The following is a 13319-nucleotide window of genomic DNA, read 5'->3' on the forward strand; positions in this document are numbered from 1 at the left end:
GCACCTCTCCCTCTCCCATTCAGTTCACCATGTTTAAAATGATGGATAACTTTACTGATTACAGGGATGTAGGTGGGTGTGGAGGGATGTGGGGGAATGTGAGTCACTGTGAGGATAGGTGTGGGGGGACTGTGCGTGTGGGGGCTGCTTAGAAGGGGTAGGTCCCCTGCATGAATGCCACATGCCCCCGGAAGCTGGCAGGGCATGGTGACACTGGAAGCATGGTAGCAGTGGTATGTGGGGAGCTCCTGCAGATGCCGCCCGCAAAGTTGGCAGCAGGTGGAGGGGTGGTGAGCGGCAGGCACCCACAGACACCACTGGCAGTGACAGAGGTGGCCAGCAGATATTGCTGACTGCCCACAGACTCCACTGGCAGCAGGGGGTGGCAAGCAGCAACCACTTACAGGCATCACTGACAGTGTAGGCAACACCTTTTTTGAGGGGGTGCACCACCATGCTCAGGGAGTGCATGTGCACCTCCTATGCATCGCCAATGGTCCCCTGCCCCCCCACAGGGCAGAGCCCCCCCCCCACCACAGCACATGAACTACCCTGCCTGCAGGGTCCCAGGCTCCCCCAGGGGTGACAGCTCCCTCTCTACTCCACCCCACTGGTCTCCAGCCCCCTGCTCATTCCCCAGCTTTTGTCCAGCCTCTGGAGGCTGGAGATGAGCAGAAGAACAAGCAGAAAGCTGGAGAGAATAAGAGAATGAACAGGAGACTCATTCCCCCCACCCTTATTGGTTCCCCCAGCTCTCCATTCATTCCCCTGCTCCCCATTCATTCCCCCATCCACCGTTCATTCCCTCTGCCCCACACACATTCCCCCCACCCTCTGTTCATTCCCCCAGCTCCCTGCTTGCTCTTGTAGCCACCACCCAGTAGCACCACCCCTCACCACTCACCAGCAGTAGCAGAGAACAAGCAGGATGCTGGAGAGAGCAGGGGAAGTCTCCAGCTTATCTCTAGGGGCTTGTATCCAGCCTCCTGCTCATATCCAGCTCCCTGCTCCTTCCCCTGCTTGTCTCAAGCCTCGGAGGAGCAGGGGAAGGAGCAGGGGACTAGAGGCAGCAGGGAAATGCCCCCAGGCCTGTCTCCAGCCACCTGCTTGTTCCCCTGTCTCCAGCCCCCTGCTGCCTCCAGACCTCTGCTCCTTCCCCTGCTCCCCCAAGGCTGGAGACAAGCAGGGAAAGGAGCAGGGGGCTGGAGGCAGCCCCACAGACATTTCCCTGCTGCCTCTAGCCTCCTGCTTCTTCCCCTGCTTTTCTCCAGCCTTGGGAGGCTGGAGACAACAGGGGAAGAAGCAGGGGGATGGAGACAGCTCCGGAGACTTTCTCCTTCTGTCCCCAGCCTCAGGAAAGCAAGGGACAGAAGGGGAATGCCTCCAGGGCTGTCTCCAGCCCCCTGCTCATTCCTCTGCTGTCTCTAGCCTCCTGAGGTCCCCCCCTCCCCTCCCCCCTGTGCCCAGCACAGGCAGGCAGCATGCTTCTGAAGTGAGGAAAGGGTCAATCATAGAGACACTCTGGCACTCTGACAGAGTGTCTCTGGAGGACTGAGCCTCTGGTTGCCTCAGGGCACAGTCTGGGACCATGCCCTGACCCAGTTTTTTCCCCCGGGTTTTAGTTTGACATTTTGTCATTCCTGCACATGGCTCTTGCTCCACCTCAAAGGGGTGTGAGATGGGGCAAAAGGCACGTGCATGCTCATCTGGACATGCCCAGAGTGGTGATGGAATCTACATTCTTGGAAGTTTGTAAGGCCTGCCTAAGAATGACAAAACCCTGGCTGGAATGATCTAGTTGGGGATAGTCCTGCTTTGAACTAGGGGTTGGATTAGATGATCTCCTGAGGTCTCTTCCAACCTTAACTTTCTATGATACATTACACCCAAAAAATATATAAGGCAAGGCAGCAGTACCTGCAAATGGATAAGTTGCTTAGAAGTCAGAAAGTTGCTAATTCAAAACTCATTTGGGCAAGGGGGAGGCTAGAAACTCAGTCTTGAACATTCTGGGTAAGGGCCCTGACTAGTCATTTTTTGGGACAGGGATAGGAGATAGCTCTCCTCTTCCCCTGCCCTTTCCTAGGATTTAAGCACATGCAACTTACAAACAGATGTCACTTTTTTCCTGAGATAAACTATTTAACCTTAGGACAAAGTGAAAGCATTCAGATGTCCATTGTTCAGGGATATATTCTGAAAAGCTAGGATATTACTACTGTATAACCTCATACATCCGAATCTAAAAAATCCAGAATTCTCAAAAATCTGGCACTGCTCTGGGACTGGCCACTGCTCTCCTTCACCCCCACCTCCTCCCCCCAGATGCAGAGTGGGAAGCTTGTATGTGGTGGCTGCTGCTGCTATTCACCACCCTGCACCACCATTCTGAGTGCAGCCACTGTTCTGGGACTAGCCACCCCTTCCCTCTACCTCCCAGCCCACCTCCACAACTGGCCACTGCTCAGGTTTCAAAAGCCCAGCATTTTCAAATATCCATCAGGTGCTTGGTCCTGAGCATGCTGGATTTATGAGGTTATACTGTACTAGGATGAACAGTTTATGCCAAGGCTAACACTAAGTCAATGGCAGAAAACTGGCAGTGTATTCAGCTTCTCACTAAATGTAATGTCTCGTCAGATACAGACATTACAATTTTACCAGTATAAGTAATCACAAATCAGTCTATACCCATAATGGAACAGAAATTCAGCACATACAGACTGGTTTAAAAATTGTGGAACTTGGTCCAAGATTTGTCTCCACATCAACGGAAGAATGTGTTCTGTTCACTACTGATCGAACCTACGCCTCTTACAGAAAACTGCATAACTTAGGTTGATTCTGCTTCACATTTTTCTAATGTCTGTCCATAGCTAAAGTCTCTGGCCAGTGTACAGCCTGCTGAGCATGATCAGACTACATGTGCTTTATGTGGCCACAGTACAGGGGTAATACAAACACTTCTACCAATGCCAAAAGTTCCCAAAATGGTAAGGAATGAGATAAATTTCTTTCAGATGCCAATGTGAGCAGTAGCTTAATCTTGAGCACGTGAAAAACACAAACAAAGCAAGGCCACTGGTACACTCATTTCTTCCTATTTCCAACTGTGGTTCTCTCATATTTCAGAAGAAGAGGAAAAATACAGGGCCAGAGCTGACCTGGGCTGGGCACCTGTGGAGGGGGGTGGAGGAACGAGGGGGGGAGGAAATCTTGTGACAGAGCCCCCCATGCAGTGTGGGGCAGTAGGGATCACCCTCTGCCCGGCAGCAACCGGTGAGTGCAGCTTTTTTTTAAAGCACTGAGAGCTGGGGCTGGTGGGGCAGCCATGCGGGGGCTGGGGGAGCAGGCAGGGGATGGGGCCTGGCAGGGGATTCAGAGAGGTTTGAATTGATTTAGACCTTTTAATTGGTCCACTGATTCAATTCAAAGTTGGAGATTCGGTCACCAAATCAGGCTGAATCTCCTACGAATCAAATCACCAACCAAAGCTTCACACAGCCCTACTGTGTATCAATAAAATTTACCTATTATCGAATGGAAGAAGTCATGGTCTTTCTGAAGGATTGGGTCCTCCCAGAAAAAGGTATCTGGGTCATAAATCTAGTGCCAACAGTGGTCTATAAGAAATAATCTGGGGATGGAGTTTTCAATGCTGCCTAAAATAACTAGTACCTAAATTCACACTTTTAATAATTTGAGAGAGGCACATATTTTTGTATTAGTTTGGTCCACACAAGCTGAACGTCAAAGACTATTATAATGTTTTTCTTTGTTATTAAGGGCATAATTCACATATTAAATGATCAGTGCCTGTTTAAGATTTAATTCAATAAATAAACAACACAGTTTATTTACCTTTTATCATTTTAGTCATTTACTGGTTGTAAAGGTAGAAAGCAACCCTTTTTATGAAACACTTAGATACTTCACAAGCCTATTAAAAATGCAGATGTATTATATGCTTGTTACTTATCTTGGAAGAAAGATGCTGTTGAGACAATAAACTGTTTTAAAATAACTTCTTTTCTGACAATCTACAGCACAATAGAAAATGTATTCATCTCTGTTAGGCTTATAGTTACTGACAATGAAAATTTTAATAGACAACATAGTAATCAGAATTAGTTTGTCACAATTCCACTGAGGTTTAGCTAATTCTTTTCAAGTCCATTTCATTAGTGAGAAAAAAAATAAATATTTAAAAAAAGGCAAATCCTGATTTAATAAGTGGTGGATTTGAATAAATTACTCCAATCCTATGTTCATTGAACTTTAAATGAATTGCTCCACAAGCCATTGCCAAGCAACTAGAATACATCCTTAAGAAGCTCGACAACATACTCCTATTAAATTGCTAGGTTGAGCAAACAGTTTACTAAGAATTTCAGGCTTCCAATATGAAGAATTATAAGTAAGAAGAGTTTTCCTCATTAATTCTATAAATCACTTATAAATTCTAGCTTATGTTTAGTAAACTGATGCTGGCACTTAAAACAAAAAACAGTTAAACCTTTGATGATGTGTTTACTCGGCATGCTTAAACCATGTTTTAAATTGTTAGAATTTTAAAACACCTTCTACACAGTAAGGCCACTGCAAGGTTGTTTTACAAATACTTTGTTTCTGTTAATACATTACTTTCAGTGACCATAGATTTGCATCTAAAATTATGGTAATTGGGGACAAAGAAAAATATAACATATTCCTACACTTGTGTTCATTTGAGAACATGTCATACCACTATGACCTCCAGAAGCACAAGTGTGAAAGGTCCATACAACTGAAGATTATCTCTGTGAATTGGGGAAGATTTCTCTAAGAAATTAACAGGCACAAAAATAAGGACTATTCTAATTCACAGACATTTTGGAAACTATGGGAATTCTGTTGTTGTTATTGTTGTTGATGATGATGTTTTCAGGAACAGTCTTCCTAGTCCTCTGAGATAAATGAAATCTAGGAGCCTTCCAGCCATGCATGTATTAAATGATTTACAGCCTAATTTATTGAAATTCACCAAAGTACTATTTATTCATATCAACAGTGTTGGGAGAACATAGATTGACATCTACTAATTGCTTAGTGCAAAGAGACTTGGACTATAACAAGGATGATTAAAATCTAATACGATAAATAGTGTGCTGCTGTTCTAAGGTGATCATACACTAGCAGGAAAGAACAGTTTGGTTCCAAATTCTCTCTCCTTCTCTCTCTCTGTGAAAACAAGGATTATAACACACATTTGAAGTAACTGGTTTATAAAGTATAATGAATAAAATCATTTTCTTTCACCATCCCCATGCTATGAACTGTCTACAAAGGATGTTTACTGAATACATTTCTTCCTTACCCATCTGTACTTCTGTCTTCGATGAAAGATGCACCCTACTCTTAGGATACACAATGTATATTTTCTAGGTTCTTATATGTTTTGGGTGACTGGTTAAAAATTCTTACTGTAAAGAATTTTGCACTTTCACAATGTTATGCACAACTAGTATGCAGAATATTACCTCTTTGCTGATCTGTTTTTTGCACTATATCCTCTCTATTTGTGAATACTTACCATAGTTCAGAAGTCTCCACTCAAGATGACAAAAGAGTTTACTATCACCTTAATTTGTATGCATAAATATTAATGAGATTCAGGTGTGCATCAAGGTGTGAACTGATGCTATTGTCTTTAATGATGGCACGTAAAATGAAGAGCAGCATAAAGCAATAAAATTCAGTTAACTGAGATTATAAAGATGTATATTAATTAGCTTGATTTTTCTGCCAGGTTAGCTGCTTATGGCCCTATCATACTGTCAGGAGAAGAAGCATTATTGACTTTAACACTGGAGGACTAGGGCCTTAGTTTATAAAAATACATACAGCAGGAGAACTAATTTAGGCTCACAGCTTGGGCATTATAAAAGCTTTATTATCTTCTGTTTAGAAGTTGAAGCTGTCCCCATTGCTTTATGTTTATGCTCTCCCAGCATATATATAGAAGATAGTTTCTGATCTTCAATTTTAGGCTTGAATTCTATTACAACATGAAATAATGCCCCTTCACGTCTTTTTGATAATTCTTTCCCAGGTATAGGAATAATGGGAAAAAGCAAGTTGAATCAAAATGCTGCATATTTAGAATGATTCTTTATTACTCTGGTCACTACAAAGGGGGCAGAAGTTCAAACCCAATCCACAGGACCACTCTGCTCTGTGAAGAGAGCCAATTTATAGCTATTATGAGAAAATAACTTTCATTAAGCTTTCATCATTTGTAGTCCACTACATACCCATCTCAGCTTTCTAAAATGTCAACATCTAAAAGTGTCATCATTCTTTATTATGGTGAAGTAAAAAAGTACATCAAATGGAAATGAAGATATATCACTTTCCCTTTCAATAAGCAGACTAGACTAAGTATAATTTCATTCCAGAAATTATACCTAATGCTTTAGCACCTGCATTAACTTTATCTATTTATACTATTAGAAGCAAACATATATATGACACATGAAAATGGTACATATTTAATTGCCTCTCCTTTTCTCTCTCTTTCTATACATCATTTACCAGTATACAGGTTCTTCTGATCAAGGACAGTGCCTGTATGCCTTTGTATATCACTGGGCACAAAGAGTTATGAGCATGTCTGGACTTTATTGCAACATAAGTATTAATAACCAGATGGTAGATTTCTTATAGTGGTTCTCAAGAGACTGCTTATGAATGTGAGCTCAAAGGTGAAAATGAAGGCTCCATACTCTTGCCCTATGTTTACAATGCTCCTTCTTCTACAAGAACTTAAACTAACATTTAAATACAGATTAATTATAGCTTTGACAACTTTGCACTCAGCAGGGCAATTCAAAAAGAAGTCAAGATGTTCAGGTTTCTACCATCCTGCATTACTTACAAAGAACACATGACAAGCAAGAGCACACACATTTTGGAGATTCCCTGTGCCAAACAGAGCTAGGATTAGGATAATTCAACTGTATTATAATAAATGGGAATCTTTCAATGATAATGGATTTTGGTAGTATCTTGGACTAGAATTTTTGTTTGGTTTTACTTCCTGGAGTAAGGGAAAGGAGCAACTTCCTTGTGGCCTTTTATTATTTGCCTGTTTCCTAAGTGTGTCATTCGTATGATCTGGAACTATGACCATATCATAGCACTTCATTTAAGTGTATACCTAAGTGGTTTGTTGAATAAATAGTCTGAGTTATTTTTCAACCTGATTAATTTTTCAGTAAAACTGTTAAGATAATTAAATTTAATATGGAACTAGGCTCTTTCAATTATTGTCTGTGCTATATCTGTTTATTAAAATTATTACACACTGGTGTAACATGAAGCACAGACAGACGTTTAGCTCCCCAGTCTAACTCATGGAACTTCACAGAAAGCGCCATGAGTTAGACCAGAGTCAGGCAAAATACACTCTGTGGGCTGCATGTGGCCCACCAGGCAATTTCATCCAGCCTGCGGGTGCCCACCAACTAACTGTACCTTGCCCAGCCCACATGGCTTGTTCCCATTCTCATGGGTGGAAGAGCCTGGCCCAGTCAGCATGCAGCTGGGCGAGGCTGGTGCTGTCACTGCTGCCCCCACTGCAGCTGCAGAGGAACCTGCTTGGCTTCCCTGGTGTCCCGCTTGCTCCAGGCACCAGGTAGAGAAGTGGCAAGGGTGGCAGCAGAGGAAGTGGGGCTAGCTGCAGCTGGGTGGGAGCATGGAGTGTGGGGCTGGGGCTGGCAGCAGCACAAGGCCCATGCCCAGGGGGAGCAGTGGAAGCATGGAGCTTGGGTGAGTAGGGTGTGGATGTGAGGGAGGGTGGCGGGGTATGGGGACTCCCCCACATACTCCCCCACATGGCGCATAGCCCCCACCACTGGCAGCAGCAGCAGGCAGTGGGTGCTCATGGCCTGCACAGGTGCTTCCACTCAGCAGTGCATGGCTCCAGCCAGCACTCCATATGGTGGCGAGGAGTACAAGCCAGGCCAGCATGCCTCTGTTGTGTGGGACTCTATATGGTGCATGTGCAGATCCTGGCACTTGTATGCCACCAGGGAAGTCCCATGCAATGGAGCTGTCTGCTTCCCCTGCCCCCTCCCATAACCCCCACCCTGCCCCCTACTTCCCAGCAGAATCCCAGGACCTGCACAGCAGGGGGCAGGGAAGGCAGCTGGCTTCACTGCACAGGACTTCCCCCAGTGGTGCACAAGTGCCAGGAGCTGCACATGCATTATGCAAAGCCCTATGCTATGGAGCTGGGTTGGCCTGGCTGTGCTGCTTGTTACCACATGCAGCTCTGGCCAGAGCCATGCACTGCCAGGTGGCAGCACCTGTGCGAGCCATGAGCACCCTGACTGCCCAGTAGCAGGGACTGTGCGCCATGGGAGGAAGTATGTGGGGGGTCTCCAAATACCCTCCCCACCCTCCTTCACACCCTACAAATGCCATACACCCACACCCTGCCCCCACAACCCCCCACATATACAGACACCTGCAACATACCCTATTACCCCTGCATGCACAAACACGCCACATCACAAAATGCCCCCACACCTCACCATACACATACACCTACACCCAACCACACCCCCACATACAAAATACAAGAGTAAGACGTTATTATTGAGTTATTATGTAATCACCTATATATATATATATATATATATATTATGCAAACACAAATGATGATAAAATATTTTTGTAATAACATTAAAATATATTATAGTAGGTATTTGATTTCACTTTTTTCTGGTTCCAAGATGGTAACCCTCCCCTCCCAAAAGGAGTACTTTGGAGGGCAAAGGGAGGGACTTCTGGTGGTAAAGGTCAGGAATTAGGGGTGGGACTTCTGATCCAAAGAAGTCAACCAGGGGGTGGGGCACCTGTCAAGAGGTGGGGCTACCCTTGCAGCCCACAACAGCTCACCAAAATTGATTAAGTCACCCTCCAGCCAAAATAATTGCCCTCCCCTGAATTAGATTGATCCTCCTGACCCAACAGACATTAGCTGTTGGGTTGGGAGGATGGGGGAATCAAGCTCCAATTTGGACTCAATCCAGGGAGAGAGGCAGCCTTTTCCTCTAGCTCTGCTCTCCCCATCTCCCCCCCACCCCCAGTGCTGTCTCAGGGTAGGACAGGATCAGGCAGGGGAGGGAGGTCCATTCTGAGATTTTCCTAGTCTGTGCTGGAGTGTGTGTGTTGGGGTGGATTGGAGGCTGCCACTTCAGGGGGGGTTCCAATCCACCTGCCCCACCTTCCAGTGCCAGCTAGGCAACTCCCAAAATGAGTTCACTCTGCTCCCTTCCCCCACTCCCATGCTGAAAAAAGTACCAGGAGCAGGGTTGGGCTGTGTCAGCCCTGCTCTACTCCTGGTATGTGCAGACACAAGTTAATGAAAGTGCTCCACTTTGTAATGAAGGCAACCCACTTGGTAACACTCATGTAATGTGGGTTCAGTTTGTCATGGGACTGAGCCCTTTTTAAGTGGTCTACAGCTATGCATTTGTGTTTAGTCACAGCTGTAGAGCACTTTCAGGTGCAAGATCAGGTGAAAATTATCACTTCTGTGTGAATCCACTGTGTAACTCATTGGTAAATTTCCAAAAAAGAAAAAGCCTAAAAAGGAAAGCATCTCTGTAGTTTAATAATACTGCTAAACCTCTGGTTCAAGTGTTTAGACAAATTTGGCTGATTAATTCATTAAGTGTTTCTTTGATGCAGTCCTGTTCATTTACAAAGAATGAATACTGGTCTGATCCCATAACACAATAGGAAACACTTTCTTTGATCACAGCTCTGAGCCACTTCATTGTCAACATTTAACCTTCAAACTCTCTCAGTTTTTTCTCAGGGCCATGCTACCAGTGGTTTCCTTTCTTTGTTCCATCTGCCTTCCTGTCACTGAAACACCAACCTAGGCAAAAACATCGCCAGCCAAACCCCTCTTACCACACGTCAACCCACAACAAGGTGCCTATGTTTGAGGTGAAGGCCACTGTTTCAAAAGCCTAGTTTCATTAAATAATTCATTTCTTAGAATTAGCTATAATAAAAGGAAGTAAATTTATTCAGTGCGTAACAATATTTGATCTCTTTCATTCTTCTCTCTTAAGTATCAGTAAAGAATTGGTTTACATATCAAGTACATGCAGGGCCTTGTATTTTATTTTTTCTTCCAAGTTAAGGTTCTCATTCAGAAAAAAAACATTAAAAACAAGTTTACATTTATTTATTCCAATAGTAATAAAATTCTTTTACAATATGTACAAACTTCAGTGTCCTACCTGATTAAAGCACGGATCAAGACTTAAAGGAACAAATAATAAAGGTGTAAAACCAGTTAGCTCTCCCAAACTCTTGGAATATAGAGCAGAAATATTGTAATTTGTTCACTTAAAACAAATCAAACTACTGCCTGGCTAAATTTTTAAATTTTAGATTTCAATTCATGGTGCAATTTTATAGCTGATCTATGAGCTCCTGAAAACTGGGTATAATATGAAGTGCTAATAAATTATTAACTATATTAGTGCTTAACCACTTCTGAAGACAGAGACATATTGCAGTAAAAGCTCTGTTATTCAGCATCCCCTGGGAATGGGAGATGCAGGTTAATCAAATATGCCAGTGAATCAAATATGCCGTGTCTGGTGTACCAGGGCTTTCACTCCCTGGCGTAAGTGTGCCATGGAACAGGGAGGGGAGTCCTGCACAGGCTGCTTTTCCCCAGGCTGTGGTCCAGAACAAAGAAGTTGGACTTGGCTCACGGTGGCAAAACTGGAAGTGGGACTTCTGGTTTCGCTTTTGCTGCAGCTCTCGGAAGAAAGATTTGTATTGACACATGCCAGTTAGTGGAGCTTTCCAGGTGGTAAAGTGCTAGATAACATGGCTTTTGGTGTAGTATATGTCTTAAGTATGGAAGGCCCTTCTAAAGAGAAGAGACCTTATTGGTAAATGAAAAGGAGAATTGGATCCTTTTTTTTCCCTATTTATATACACCATCTAATAAATGATAAAAGTTATATTTCCATCCCAAGCAAGACTTGGAGAACTTAGCTTCACTGTTCATTCTGTGCCTGAGACCTCTGCCATGAGTCATGCCCCATCTCCTTGCTCTTCCTTGTTCTACAGTAGTTTTGAGTGTGTCCATAAAAACTGTAGCTTCCAGCAGAGCATGCAGGTGGTATTAGCCTATCTACAGTAGCGTTGGTACTTGCAGCACATGTTGCATAAGTCATATACTAAAAAGAAACGCAAGCAGTTCTTATTTTGTTGATTCTCCTATGCTGTTACCTGGTTCATGGTCAACCACTAAGAGGATAGCTACCTCTCGTTAAGCCCAGAGGGGGCACTTTAATGAGAGTGGCTCTCGGAACCACTTTAATTAAAGTTCCTGAAGCAGCTCATGTATCAGTGTCCCCACGCTTAAAAATGGCAGCAGGGTCACTTTAACTAAAGCTCAGTTGATGACCTATAGTTAAAGCACCCCCATTTTTAAGCACATGATGCCAATACATGAGATGCTGGAGTCTACTGGACCATGATAATTACCATGCTCTGGCAGACTCGATTAATTTAGCCTGCTTTGATGCACTGTAATTACAGTAAGTAAGAGCATCCTTAGATAGTAAATAGGCTTTTCAGTACAAAAATCATCAATTTCCTGATTAAAATACGTCTAAGAGAACAAAGCTAAAACTTATATTAATATGTCACCTATTACTTTATTATAATGACAGTAGTAATAAATGTTAGGTCACATTAATAAAACTGTTCTTTCCTCAATGAACTATGTAACAAGGCAGTAGCTTTTAAAGGACACAAACTCAGTTCAGCCTTACTGAGGAGTAGGAATGTATTATACTGACAGTCAGCTAGGCTGGAAAGGATTCAGTGATCCAATTCTATTCCAAGCTGCTGTCCTGTTTATACCAGCATAGCAAAACAAAACCTGTCCCAGGAAATGTGTTTGCTAAAAAGGGAAGAAAAATATTTTGAATAATTAATTTGTCAGTTTCTTAATACACAATGTGTATTGTCACACACCTTACCAAATGTCCTGGGGGTTTGAGCTCCTTTTTAAGGACATGACTGGGGTTTTGTGAACATATAACTGTAATCCATAATGTTATCAGGCTCCTTGGTCTAGCAGAACATGCATAAAGATGTAAGAACCAGATACTATCATCTCACTTAAAGGTTTGTTCCAGCAGTAAAAGTTTTGTTTTATTTTGTTTTAATCCCAAACCTCTCAATGTAATTAATATGGATGCCTTGAGCCTGGAGTAGCATTGCCAAAAACAAATATATTTTATGTACATGGTTAGATGTTTATATAGGTATTTAATTTTGTAGATGTGGTTTAGTTATCTGCATTTGAAAATTTAGTTCTGGATAAGCCCATCCTCAGTAGATGGACATCCAATAAACTCAAGCTATGTGCTAGAACCGAATAACTTTCAAGTTTTACCTAAGACAAATAGAAATCGTTAACCCCTAGATTAGTAATACCTCCTAGCATCTCCTTATACTTTCTACAGAAAAAAGCATCAACATCCGTACTTGCAGTTTTCCTTTTAATTTTGAGTTACATTTTATTCCCACCAATGTCATATGTTTTGTTTTATCTCTTTTTATCCTCAAAGAAATAACAAAGATTTTACATGAACGAACTGCAATCTATGAAGGATTTCTGAAAAGGTAAAGATGCACACAATAGTCATTCATATAGAAAAAGACTTTTCCTTGCATGTTTAAGGACCAACTATTCTAAGACATAGTAAAGGATTAAAACAGAGCCCATACTATTGTTCTGAACAGAAGATTCAGAAACTGCCAAATGTTTCTGCAATATTTGATATCATTGATCAAATAGCCTTTTATGAACTGCAAAGTGGAACAGGAATGTCCTGAAATAGCCGGATTTCTTTTTGTTTTCAGAACATGCCTCGTTATGTTCTCCTACTCCTCATGAGGAATCCCACAAGGTTTAATCCTTTCCTTAATACTATTATAAAACCCCTTGGAGAATGAGCATAACAACAACATTCCATATCCCATTTTCTTTATATCAGTGAAGAACCTCTACTGCCTAGCTTTCTAAATGCCAAGCCAAATTCAGCCCCTACCCAAAAGGCTGTGAAAGGTCTCAGTAGTTTTGACTGGTAAGTTAGTTATCTGTCTAGTTCTTTTTCAGTTTCAAATTATTTTACTGAATTCTAAACTTTTCTCATAACAGGAAGCTTTGCAACTACAATGTTGATTTTTCCTCATGTTCCTTTTTCATTGTCCCCTCTTACTCC

At 42.6% G+C, this 13319-nt stretch overlaps 1 protein-coding gene and 1 long non-coding RNA gene across 3 annotated transcripts in view; one reads left to right on the plus strand and one right to left on the minus strand.

Moving 5' to 3' along the window:
* LOC109300632 overlaps positions 1-13311 on the plus strand; it is a 26109-nt gene extending 12798 nt beyond the window's left edge. Inside the window, exons 2-3 of the long non-coding RNA XR_002098283.1 lie at positions 4733-4737; positions 13046-13311. This is a non-coding gene — a long non-coding RNA (uncharacterized LOC109300632). The remainder of the gene's footprint in view (positions 1-4732; positions 4738-13045) is intronic.
* PCDH11X (protocadherin 11 X-linked) overlaps positions 1-13319 on the minus strand; it is a 1731112-nt gene that overhangs the window by 1140103 nt on the left and 577690 nt on the right. The gene's annotated exons all lie outside the window — the stretch shown is intronic.

Source organism: Gavialis gangeticus, unplaced genomic scaffold (genome assembly GCF_001723915.1).
Source record: "Gavialis gangeticus isolate Ggan-Ray unplaced genomic scaffold, GavGan_comp1, whole genome shotgun sequence".
Taxonomy (NCBI): domain Eukaryota; kingdom Metazoa; phylum Chordata; order Crocodylia; family Gavialidae; genus Gavialis; species Gavialis gangeticus.